The sequence below is a fragment of the Felis catus genome, chromosome D1 (genome assembly GCF_018350175.1).
Source record: "Felis catus isolate Fca126 chromosome D1, F.catus_Fca126_mat1.0, whole genome shotgun sequence".
Taxonomy (NCBI): domain Eukaryota; kingdom Metazoa; phylum Chordata; class Mammalia; order Carnivora; family Felidae; genus Felis; species Felis catus.
The window spans coordinates 98,509,484-98,523,282 of NC_058377.1; the positions used below are offsets into that span (position 1 = coordinate 98,509,484).

At 40.0% G+C, this 13,799-nt stretch overlaps 1 protein-coding gene and 1 non-coding gene across 10 annotated transcripts in view; one reads left to right on the forward strand and one right to left on the reverse strand.

The window, feature by feature from the left end:
* AMBRA1 (autophagy and beclin 1 regulator 1) overlaps positions 1-13,799 on the reverse strand; it is a 179,078-nt gene that overhangs the window by 45,364 nt on the left and 119,915 nt on the right. The gene's annotated exons all lie outside the window — the stretch shown is intronic.
* On the forward strand, positions 5,222-5,325 carry LOC111556903. The gene has a single exon (XR_002736609.2). It is a non-coding gene; the product is annotated as a U6 spliceosomal RNA (small nuclear RNA).

Here is a 13,799-nt window from a genome sequence, read left to right on the forward strand (position 1 = left end):
GCTCTGTGCTGACGGCTCAGAGCCTGGAGCCTGTTTCAGATTCTGTGTCTCCCTCCCTCTCTGACCCTCCCCGTTCATGCTCTGTCTCTGTCTCAAAAATAAATAAACGTTAAAAAAAATTAAAAAAAAAAGCATTAAAAAAAATAAATAAACGTGAAAGGAAGGAAGGAAGGGAGGGAGGGAGGGAGGGAGAGAAGGAGGGAGGGAGGGAGGGAGGGAGAGAAGGAGGGAGGAAGGAAGGAAAAACCAGAGGCTTTAAGAGTGCTGTGGATCTGCAACTGGGAACATAATGATTAAGACTCCAACCCCTGGCTCCAGAAGCTACTGTACAGTCCACGCCTCCAGAAATGTCTTCTGGAGAACAGCTGTGCAATATAATAAACATGTATGGTAGCACTGTGTGGAAGAGACTGGGGAGGTGTTCTCGGCCAATGGTGCCAGAGCGCTTAGGAGAAACGGAGCCTGGCACCAGGGAGTCGATTTTCAGTGCCATGTAAACATAGATTAGGAGGAAAAGATGCCAGCAACAGATTAGCGTATTGTCACCAGGTTCTCTTCTGCAAGAGCTGCAAGCCAGCTGAGCCTGTCTCTTGGAAACATCAGGAAGAAAAAGTATCACCCTATTAAAAAGCCCCAACCATTTAGTAGGCCTCTGGCCACTAAGCTTAAGGTATAGGAAATGTGCCAGAATGAGTTAATGGGCTGAGCTCCGAAGTATTTACATAGGAGGCACTTAGCCTCAGAAGCTAAGTCCTAAGAGACTGCGGAGAGATTTCTGAGGCCTCGAGGTTTTCTCAGTAATAACAGGATAGACAAGCTAGACTGAGGGTTTCTCAGCCTCCACTACTGATATTTTGGGCCAGATAATTCTTTGTTTAGGGGGTGTGGTGGGTCTTGGGCTTTGTAAGGTGTTTGGCACTATTGCTGCCTTCTGCCCACTACCCCCTCACCCAGTTGTGACAACCAAAATTGTCTCCAGACATTGCCAAATGTTCCCTGGGACCAAAATCATCCCTGGTCAGAAACCGCCAAGCTAAATAAATACAGCCTACATTTTTAACTCCAAAATAGGTGCTCTCAGGAAGCACCACTATTAGAATGTCCACTGCTAAAGTCACCAGAACTGTTAGTGATACTGATTTTGGAAAGAAACTAATCAAAGGCATAGCATTATACACATATTCCCTTAGCAAACTTAGTTTCCCACTTCTGTCATGGATGAAAGACTAGCTTGAACTGGGATATTATGGCTTGTAGTTTGTTTGGTTTTTGTATGGTGTCCGAGAATACAGGCTTCAGAATCAGATGGACCAGATTTGGATACTGCCTGCTAGCATCTACTGCAGTATGACTATGTGTCTCTCTGAACCTCAGTTGTCTTACCTGTAAAACAGGTATAATGATAATGCTGACAATTTATAGGGTCATTGAGAGAACTTACTGAACCAGTAAATGTAAAGCAATGGCAAGTAGTAAGTGTCTAACAAATGGCTACCATTAAAATTATTTTAGGGGTGCCTGGGTGGCTCAGTCAGTTAAGCGCCTGACTTCAGCTCAGATCATGATCTCGTGGTTAGTGAGTTTGAGCCCCGTATCGGGCTCTGTGCTGACAGCTCAGAGCCTAGAGCCTGCTTCAGGTTCTGTGTCTCCTTCCCTCTCTGCCCCTGCCCTGCTCATGCTCTGTCTCTCTCTCTAAAATAAATAAACATTTTTTAAAAAATTAAAAAAATAAAATAAAATAATTTTAAACATTTATTCCACTCTCTATATGCTTTTTCTCTACAGGTATAGCTCTGTAATCAACAAGTCAAAGATACAGGTCCTTTTGTAAGAGACTAGTCCAAATTATGTGCCAGGGCCAAGAGACAGAAGCATTTAACTTTAGAATTAAGGTCAAATGCCAAGCCCCTAGACTCTGTAGTAACTTTCTCCTTGAAAAACAGCCTAGGCCAAGACAGTCACATTCTGGGCCACAAAACCCACTGTAACACATTTAAAAGAACAGAAATCATACAAAGTATGCTGTCAGACCACAGGGAATTAAACTAGAAATTAGTAGCAAAAAGATAACTGGAAAATCCCCAAATATTTGGAGATTAAGCAACACACTTTAAATAACACATGGCTCAAAGAAGACATCTCAAGAGAAATTTTAAAATATTTTGAACTAAATGAAGATGAAAATACAACTTATTAAAATTTGTTAGAAGCAACAAAAGCAGTGCTTAGAGGGAAATGTACTGCACTGCAATGTATACATTAAAAGAGAAGAAAAATAGGGGCACCTGGGTGGCTCAGTTGGTTGAGTGTCCAACTCTTGGTTTCAGCTCAGCTCGTGATCTTGTGGTTAGTGGGTTTGAGCCCATGTTGGGTTCTGCGCTGATGGCACAGAGCCTGCTTGGGAATCACTCTCATTCTCTCTCTCTCTCCCCCCGCCCCCCACTCTCTCTCTCCCCCTCTGTGCCCTTTCCCCTTCTCCCCTGTTTGTGCACTTTCACTCTCAAAAATAAATAAATAGTTTTTAAAAAAGAATCTTCTTTGGGAAGACAAAAGAAGATCTAAAATCAATAATTTAAGCTTCCACCTTAGGAAATAAGAAAAGAAGAGCAAATGAAATCCAATGTAAGAAAAAAAAAATTAGAGAAGCAATCAATGAAACTAAAAATAAGAAATCAATAGAAAAAAATAAAACCAAAAGCTGGTTCTTTAGAAGGATCAATATAATTGATAAACCTTGAGCCAAGCTAACTAAAGAAGAGAGAAGACACAAATTATTAGTATCAGAAATAAAAGAGGGGCCATCACTATTGATGCATGGATACTAAAAGGATAATAAAAGACTACTATGAACAACTCAATGTCCACTAATTTGGTAATCTATTAGAAATGGACTAATTGCCTGAAAGACAGAGTCTACCAAAATTTACACAAGAAGAAATAGATAATCTGAATAGGCATATACTTACTAAGTTGAATTAATCATTAATAACCTTCTCAAACAGAAAGCACCAGACCCAAGTGGGTTCACTTGCTAAATTCTATCAAACATTTAAGGAAGAAATTACATCAAATCTACAATTTCTTACAGAAAACTTAAGTGGATCTACTTCCAAATTCACTTTATAAGGCCAGTATTACCCTCAGCACTGAGACCAGACAAAGACAGTGAAGAAAGGAAAACTATAGACTGGTATCTCAGAGGCAAAAATCCTCAACAAAATATTAGCAAGTCAAATCCAATAATATATTTTAAAAATTATATACTATGACCAAGTGGGATTTATCCCAGCTATGCAAGCCTTGCTCAACATTTGAAAATCAATAAATACAATCCGTTATATCAGCAGGACAAAGAAGAAAAATCAAATAATCATACCAATAGATACAGACAGAAAAACCTTATGACAAAACCCAACACTTACAATAAAAACTATCAGAAACTTAGGAAGAGAGAACTATCTCAGTTGGATAGAAAATGTCTACAAAAACCCTATAGCTAACATCATACTTAATGATCAGAAACTATGTGATTTCCCCCAAAGATCAGGAACAAGCAAGGATGTCTCCTCTCACTACTCCTCTTCATCACTGTACTGGAAATCCTAGCTAATACAATAAGATAAGAAAGCAAATAAGAGGTATATACCATCGGAGAGGAAGAAACAAAACTGTCTTTGTTTACAGATGACATGATTGTCTATTACAAATGCCAAAGAATAATAAAGTAACTCCTGGAACTATTAAACAATTATATCAAGGTTGCAGGATACAAGGTTAATACAGAAAAAGTCAATTGTTGGGGCACCTGGGTAGCTCAGTCACTTAAGCGTCCAACTTGAGCTCAGGTCATGATCTCACAGCCTGTGGATTCGAGTCCTGCATCAGGCTCTGTGCTAATAGCTCAGAGCCTGAAGCCTGCTTCAAATTCTGTCTTCCTCTCTCTCTGCCCCTTCCCTGCTCACACTCTGCCTCTCCCCCGCACCCCCCTCAAAAATAAATAAATGTTAAAAAAAAAAAAAAAGTCAATTGCTTTCTTATATACCAGCAGTGAACAAATGAGTAACTGGAATTGGAATTACAAATTAAATACAGGGGTGCCTGGGTGGCTCAGTTGGTCAAGCGTCCAACTTCAGCTCAGGTCATGATCTCACAGTTCTTGGGTTCGAGCCCTGCATCGGGCTCTGTGCTGATAGCTCAGAGCCTGGAGCCTGCTTTGGATTTTGTGTCTCCCTCTCTCTGCCCCTCCCCTGCTCATGCTGTGTCTGTCTGTCTGTCTCTCTCTCAAAAATAAACAATAAACATTAAAAATATTGAAAAAAAAATTAAAAATACAATACCATTTACATCAGATGAAAAAAAATTTTAGATATAAATCTAACAAAATATGTACAAGATCTATAGGATGAAAACTACAAAACTGCAATGAAAGCAATCACAAAAGATCTAAAATAAATATTGGAGAGATATTTTGTGTTCATGGATAGGAAGACTTAATTCTGTTAAGATGTCAATTCTTCCCAAATAGATCTATAGATTCAATGCAATCCCAATCAAAATCCCAGAACACTCCTTTATGAATACTGAAAAATTCTAAAGGTTATCTGGAATGACAGAAGATCGAGAATAGCCAAGAACAAAATTGGAGGACTGATGCTATCTGACTTGAAGACTTACTAAAAAGCTACAGTGATGAACATGGTGTGGCTACTGGTGAAAGAACAGACAAATAGATCAATGGAGCAGAATAAAGAGTCCAGAAATAAACCCTAAGTCAACCGATCTTTGACAAAAGCACAACCACAATTCAATATAGTCTTTTCAATAAATGATGCTGAAATAACTGGACATCCACATGCAAAAATATGAATCTAGGTATAAATTTTGTACTTTTCACAAAAATTAACTCAAATGGGATCAAAGACCTAGATGTAAAACAGAAAACTGTAACATTCCTAGGAGATAATGTAAGAGAAAATGTAGGTGACCTTGGGTTTGGCAAAGACTTTTCCACCAAAAGTGCAATCCATGAAAAACAAAAATGACAAAGTTGACTTCATTAAAATTAAAAAGTTCTGCTCTGTGAAAGACAGTATTAAGAAAGAATGAAAAGACAAGCCACAGACTGGTAGAAAATCTTTGCAAAACATTTATCCAATAAAGGACTAGTATCCAAAACTTACAAAGAACTTTTATTTTTTAATATTTTCTTTAAAAGATTATCGTGCTCACTGCGGCAGCACATATACTAAAACTGGAACGATACAGAGATTAGCATGGCCCCTGCGCAAGGATGACACGCAAATTCGTGAAGCGTTCCATATTTTGAGCGGCCAGGAGGAAGAAAAAAAAAAAAAAGAAAAAGAAAAAAAAAATAAAAGATTATCTATTGGGGCGCCTGGGTGGCTCACTCAGTTGAGTGATTTCGGTTCAGGTCATGATCTCATGGTTCTTGAGCTCGGGCCCCGCAGTGGGCTGTGTGTGCCCAGTGAAGAACCTGCTTGGGATCCTCTCTCTCTGCCTCTCCCTTGTTAGCTTGCTCTCTCTCAAAATAAATAAACTTAAAAACAATTAAAAAAATAAAAGTATCACATTCTTAAAAAAAAAAATAAAAGCTTATCTATTTCTTTTAAGACAGGAGGAGGGTGAGCAGGGAAGGGGCAGAGAGGGAGAGAGGGAGAGAGGGAGAGGGAAAGAGGGAGAGAGGGAGAGAGAGAGGGGGAGAGGGGGAGAGGGGGAGAGAGAGAGAGAGAGAGAGAGAGAGAGAGAGAGAGAGAGAAAGAGAGAGTCCCAAGCAGGCTCTGCCCTGTCAGCACACAGCCCAACTCAGGGCTTTATCCCACAAACTGCGAGATGATGAGCCAAAACCAAGAGTCAGATGCTTAACCGACTGAGCCACCTAGGCACCCCCAAAGATCCTAAAAACTCAACAACAACAAAACAACCTGATTTGAAAACTGGCAAAAAAATCTGAACAGACACCTCACCAAAGAAGATACAAAGAAATAAGCGTATGAAAAGATGCTCAAACATCATTTCTCATTAGGGAACTGCAAAATAAAATAACAATGAGAAACTACTACACACTTACCACAATGGCTAAAATGTAAAATACTGATAACACCAAAATGGTGAAAAGGCTACAAAACAACAGGAACTCTCATTCCCTGCTGGTGGGGATGCAAAATGGTACAGCTACTTTGGAAGACAGTTTGGCAGTTTCTTTGCAAAACTGAACATACTCTTAGCCATATGATCCAGCAATCATGCTCCTTGGTATTTACTCAAATCAGTTGAAAGCAAATGTCACACAAAAACCTACACACAGATGTTTATAGCAGCTTTATTCATAACTGCCACAACTTGGAAGCAACCACAGTGTCCTTTAACAGGAAAATGAATAAACTATGGTACAACCATACAATGGAATATTACTCAACTCTAAAAAGAAATAAACTATCAATCCATGAAAAGACACAGAGCAAATTTAATTAAAAGAAGCAAAAAGCTATATATGTTGTGATTCTAACTATGTTTTATTCTGGAAAAGCCAAAACTATGGACACAGCAAAAAGATCAGTGATTGCCAGCAGTTTAGGGGAGAGAGGGAGGTATAGTTGTAGCACCAAGGAGATTTCGGGGCTAGTGAAACTATTTTTGTATAATACTATGATGGTAGATACATGTCATCATACATTTGCCCAAACTCATAGAACTTAACATTAAAAGTGAAACTTAATGTAAACTATGGGCTTTGGATGATAATGATGTGTCAGCGTTGGTTCATGGTTATATGTAAAAAGCGTAGTGCTCTGGTGAAGGATGATGATGGTGAGGGGGGTCTACGGGAGGCTATAGGGACTCTGTGTACTTTCCATTTGATTTTCCTTTTAAACCTAAGACTGCTCAAAAAAAAAAAAAAAAGACTATTAATTGGAAAAAAAAAATTGAGCCCAAGACTCTCCCTCATACTCTAGGAGACAGTGGAAACAGCAATTGTCTATGAGGATACTGGCAGTCACGGCAGTTCACTTTTTAGCATGTGACCACAGACTTCTTTCCCTGGAGCCTCAGAGCAAGAGTAAATAAGGATGATTATGACAAGAAACAAAATTAAGGAGGAAAAGAACTTAAATCCAGTGATCCTGGCCAACCATCAGAGAACAGCAAAACCAAGCTGTCAAGTCTCATTCTTTGAGTCAGGTCTTCAACTTGTAGGCTGGAAGCATCGGGAATATGTCTAGGGATAGAATCTTTTGCTATTTTTTATTCTTTTAATGTTTATTTTTGAGAGAGAGAGAGAGACAGACAGAGAGAGAGAGACAGAGAGAGACAGAGACAGAGAGCATGAACAAGGGAGGGGCAGAGAGAGAGGGAGACAGAATCCAAAGGAGGCTTCAGGCTCCGAGGTGTCAGCACAGAGCCGACATGGGGCTCGAACTCACAAACTGTGAGATCATGACCTGAACTGAAGTTGGATGCTTAACGGACTGAGCCACCCAGGTGCCCCTAGGGATAAAATCTTAATAGTCATGACAGTTATGTGGTAGGTGAGCTCTACCAAACCTGATAGCCTGCATGATGTCTCTCCCTGCCTCTGCTTCTCTCAGACTCCTCTGTTCTGTTGCTTGGAAAGGAGAATTAGAAACCTTTTTTCAAAAACAGCTTTTAGCCTCTCTCCAAGATCTGTTCTCAGAGTAGGAAAGTGAAGAGTATGATTCAACAGTACAGTGAAAATACGGAACAATGGGAATCATTAGCAAATGTATCAGAAAAGCTAATTCGAGAGGGTAAAAAAGGGCAAGTTACAAAGAAGGAAACAATTAAATTATATTTCAGTCCTATAAAATTGTTCCATTTGAGGCTGCCTAATTCAGAATGGCCATCTCTGACTGTGATGCTGCTGGAAAGATAGAACAAAAATGGGGCTGGGGGCCAAAGACTCATCAGCCTGGATACACAATTACTATCTTTCTGCTTGGTTGTGGTATAAAGCCAAAACCAGCTTGCTAACTGGTCAGTAGAACAGAGACCAGAAACTCCACAGCAGGTCCAACTGAACAATTTATCAACTTTTCAAAGTTCTTTTTAGAAAACCAGTCACAAAAGACCACATATTGTATGATTCCATTTACACGAAATGTCTAGAATAGGCAAAGCTATAGAGACAAAAAGTAGATTAGGGGCTGCCTAGGGTGGGAAGAGACAGGGGAAGGAAAGGGGGAAGGGAGAAGTAACTGCTAATGGGTATGGGAAGGTGATAAAAAATGTTCTGAAATATACAGACAGTGGCAATGGAAGCACAACTCTGTGAATATATTAGAAAGGACTGAGCTCTATACTTTAAATAGGTGACCTATACGATATGTGAGTTATATCTCAATAAGACCATTATTAAAAAAATACTACTCAATATTGGAGAGCCTGGTGGCTCAGTTGGTTAAACATCCGACTTCCGCTCAGGTCATGATCTCGCAGTTCATAGGTTCAAGCCCCACAATGGGCCATGTGCTGACAGCTAGGAGCCTGAAGCCTGCTTTGGATTCTCCCTCTCTCTCTAATGCTCCCCCACTTACGCTCTCTCTTTCTCAAAAATAAATAGTAAACATTAAAAAAAAATTTAAACGATAGAAAATACTACTCAATATAAATTTGGTCAATTCCTTTTGGTATCCTTTTGTATTTCTTTAATAATGTCAAGTATTGGTGAGTATCTTTTTATTGATTGGCTCACTGTATTTTTTTTTAGCGTGTATTGCACCTACCCACATCTTACGTGCATTTTTATGTTTGGTTGTTTTAAGTTTTTTCTTGCAGACTGTCTAAGCTCTTTGTAAATGAATAAACTGGTTTCTGTCTATGAAAAATAATTCTTAGAGAAATACAACACAGGATTATTTGGACATAAACAGCATTCTTCCTCTTTAAGTATATATGGAATGGCATCCTAGGAAGAATACTTACTCTTCTGTCCAGAAAGCTTCATTCAAATGCAGTCTTTAAATCTGCTTTAAGAAGGAAATATAACTAAGCACTCTGTCATACTCACTTTGTCACCTTATCACCATTTAAAAAATCTCATCTAAGACCACAGACAATTATTCTATAGCCTGGGGGCCTGGAAAGAGTCCCCGATGGCAGATAACAAGACTTCCTCCAAGGGTAGAAGTCTCTCCTAGTTCCCATTTACCATGCTCATTTACAGTTTTGACACTGAAGAAAACGACTAAACGATATATAGTTTGTTTAAAAACAACAGCTTTATTGAGATATAATCCACATACCATACAATTCACCTACTTAAAGTATACAACACAAGGGGTGTTTAGTATATTCATACCATTGGGCAACCATTATCAAAACCAGTGTTATAAGGACCATCACTACTATCTAATTTCAGGACATTTTCATCATCCCCCCCACCCCCACCCCTAGCGCCTTACCCATTAGCAGTCACTCCCCTCCACTCTGCCCCACTAGCCCTAGGCCTAGCCCTAGGCAACCACTAATCTCTTTTCTGTCTCTACAGTTTTGACTTCATAGGCTGGACACTTCATCTAAATAGAATCACACAGGTAGGTGACTGTGTCTGGCTTCTTTCATTTAGCACCATGTTTATAAAGTTCGTCCATGCTGTAGCATATATCAGTCATTTATTCCTTTTTTATGGCTGAAGAATGTTCCACCATATGTTTATATGCAAACTACAGGTTTGCATGAGAATATAATAGTTTTTATTTATAGAAAACACACTGCATGAAACCCAGCAATCATAAAATTGTCTGAGGGAAACACAGTGATTTCCTCTGGAGGGAAAAAGTAGGTTTTTAAGGAGGTTTTTAGGTTTTCAATTCTGAGTATATTACCTATAGCTGAAACCAAGTCTTCAATTTTCCTGAGGCTAAAATAAAAGATAGAAGTTTTAGAGAACACTATTTTCTGTAAAAACCCCAAAATAAAACCAAACAGGTATTACGTAGATGTCTATAATTCTGACATAGAAAATGCTCTGAGTAAGGTATGTGGCCTATCAGATAAGGCTGTTTAATAACTGCTCTAACTGGTCACTTAAACTGATGAAGATAAATCATTATACAATATGAATTTGAAATGTATTTAACATAAACTAAACATTAAACATAAAGGGTAAATATTTTATAGATAGAGATATCAATGACTATATGTGCTCTTGGTAGGAACTGGGCCCCTAAATCAACAAAATTTTATTGTCCAATAAACTCTTAAAGACTCTAAAAGCTCCTGCTAAGAACAAGGGTAGTAGCGGTCCACACACAAATCATGAACTTCAGGGGCAGATCCAAGAAAGAGAGGGCAATGCCTTATTGTTAAGGTCAAAGGCACTGGATGAGGCCAACAAAATAGTAAATGATAGTTTGAGAGCTCAACACAGAAATCAGCAAGGCCTGGCTGGAGTACAGAACATGTGTAGGGAAGGGAGAAGAAACAGCTATGAACTATTTCACATATCACAGCTTCATCAAAAACTGTTTCAAAACAACACTCAAACCAGAACTATGTGACTACAGCAGAGTAAGTTTATAACATGCTGACAGAGGAAGAGATACTAATCTTATACTCATTAGGGCCAGAGCAGTGGATAGAGCCTTCCTATCCAGCGTCAGTAATACAAAGAATCTGGGATTAATGTTTTTAAAAACTGTGATGAAAAACACATGACATGAATTTACCGTCTTCACCATTTTTAAGTGGTTCAGTAGTGTTTAGTTTAACCCAGTTCAGCAGTGTTAAATAATATTCACACAGTTGTGAAACGGATCTCCAGAACCTTTTTATCTTGCAAATGTGAAAGTCTATACCCATCAAATAACTCCCCTTTTACCTTGCCCCAACCCCCAGTAACCCAAATTCTACTTTGTTTCTATGAATTTGACTACTTTGGAGACCTCATGTGAGTGGAAGTAATGGCATTAGTTTTTAACATGCTCTTGAAAGAAGAGTTGCATAACTAGAGGCATGCACCCAAAGTTATTCGCAAAGTGTGAAATCAGGGTCATACTCAAATCTACAGGAAGCAGTTAGTTCTGATGGGAGAAGGTAACCTCTAGAGTGGGTATGGCCATTTCCCTTTAAAAAGCCATTCAGAGGGGTCAAACAGCATAGGGCTCATGCCACTAGACCTAGTGACTTTCAGAAAAGCCCAAAGTGGTGAAGTATCCATAAGGATACTTTGCTTTCTAATTCAGGGATCATCAATGATTCAATCATGTTGCTGTGAATGTACCGGTGTGAATGTACCAGGGTCACCTGGAATTCAGCAGTGTATTGCACCCTAAAACAATAAGAGTAAACTGCTCTTCACCAGGTCCTCACTCCTTCCTCCCATTATATTAAAACCCAGGATTAATCTCGACTGTTAGCAGGGTAAATGGTATCTCCCAGCTCTCTGAAGTCAAGCTAAGATGCTCCTGTGTGGGTAGATGAAGAGGCTGAGGCCCATTTTCATCACCATCCCGTAGACCTGCCCTTCTTCAAATATATATCCTAATGAAGCAATTATCTAACACTTACACTAATGATGTAATTGGGACAAGTAATTATGAAAGCAGAACATCCATTTTCAAAGAAATGAATATCGTTACCTTTCTTCCACCCACAAACATTATTTAAGACAAAAACAAATAAGCTCACAAGAACACATGCTACTGAAAGATTATCGGGAACAACATTTCAAAACCCACAGCGTTCAAGAGAGATGCAGAAAAAACCCCAACACCCCCCAAACAAAAACAGAAGTTAAAAACCTAACATTCACTCCCACCAGGCAGGATTTCCTCAAAGTCTCTACCTCTGACGGAAGACAAGCAGGTGCATAACAGCATTCAGAATTGCTCTACCTCTGCTTCCACATCCCCCAAACCTGCCATTGACTCCAGGATCCCACAACCTCTGTTGCTGGGAGGACACTGGCTTTGGCAGGTCCCTGAGAGAAGCCAGGAAAGAAATCGGGGAGGCTGTCATCCTTTCATTGTTGCACGACGGAGCTGCTCAAGGGAGTGCCTCAGCACCAAGAGGACAGGCACAGAGGGGGGAGGGTAGAAAGACTGAGGGAGAAAGAGGTGAGAGAGAAAGATGAACAGAGCGTATGACTGACTCAAACACTGAATGGCTCTCACCAACCACTTGTCTTAAATTGCTGAGACTCCTGCAGCTTTTACTGTTTGGTGGAAGCACAAGTGAGTAGAACTGGACCCGAGGGTCCTGGGCTTGTCAGCAGGAGGGAAACGACCTTTATTGCTGCAAAGAGGATGCAGATTTCCAAAGCCTAAAATCTGCAATGAAGGGAAATGGAAATGTGCTGAACGTGGGTTTGACTGGCAGCTTTCCTCATCTGTCGATCACAGGGTAATAAACACTGGGAGATGGCAGAAATGAAGATAAATGCTTTCAGCAGTGCTGTTCCCCACCCTCCCCTCCTCTTCCGCCCCCACTCAGCACATGACAAGAGTTAAAGCAAGAAAATAAATCAGCTTCTTAACCAACTCTTTTGTTAAAACTTTCCTTACAGGCCACCTACACGTGAATGATTGCTCTATGAGCCTACATTCTCATTAGGGAGCCCAGTTTGTAAAGGGTGAAAAGCTCCTGTCAAATCACACCTGTACATTTCAGGGTACAGCATTACCCAGCTGAGTCAGTTGGGGCCAAGGTTTAAGAAGGAGGCCAGGGCTGCTCCCAGAGGGGAAGGCGCAAACCCCTGGTGAAGCTCTATAACCCAAAGCCTGGCTCCTTCAGTTTAAAAAAGACTTTGGAGAGCTAAGGGCAGTGTGTTGTCACCGTAAGCAACCACTGCCACATTCCTGTTGAGCCAGGGACAGAAAGGCTAAGGCGAACAAAGAAGCTCCTGGAGCTTGGAGGTCAAAGGAAAAGTCAGATCAGAAAGTGAACTACGGAGCAGAACACTCAGTCTTGAGTATCAGCTTCACATTCACTTTGGAATGACAGAAACCCTGAAAAGGTTGATTATCTTACAGGTTTCCCACAAGTAGGTCCAAGGGAAATATTGTGTATTTTGGGACTTGTGACATTGAAATAAAGCATCCAGCTGACTTGGTTTTTATAACAAGACTAGGGTTTTTTAAGTAAGATGAAAAGGTCAGCAATTCCTAATGCTTGTGGCAGCTGCTTATATGAAGATGGCTGGAGTTTTGTTTAAAAACAAACAAACAAACAAAAAACCAACCTACATCCTGATTCTGCTAAAAGCGGGCCTGGCAAAAATCTTAGTAACTAGATCCTTTAAGACATTCCAGGGACGCCTGGCTGGCTCAGTTGGAGGAGCATGCAACTCTTGATCTTGGGGTCATGAGTTCGAGCCCCACACTGGGTGTAAAGATTACTTAAATAAATGTTAAAAAAAGAAAGACATTTGAAAAGACACTACTGGCCCAGCCAGGCTATTTCCTTCTATATCCTGAAATGGAAAAAGATTCCAGACCTTTGTTTTAAAGTGCAGGCACCAACTAGTGGAAAGTCTGGAGCAAAAATAAGTGGGAGAGGGAGTGGTGACTGGGTCTGCTGCAAACCACAAACTGCTCAGAAGCTTAAGTCCCCAGAGCCATGCATATGTTGTGGGATCCTAGGAGATCAACATTTGTCCCATAAAGATCGTGAATTTGAAACCGTTTCTAATTAAAACCCACTGTTCAGACATTAATACCAGACACAAAGTGGAAAAGCATTATTAATGAGCCCCACATTGAGACACAGCTAAAAGGATGTACCTAGAAGCTAAATAACAATCCAGATTAGCCTTTCTAGTC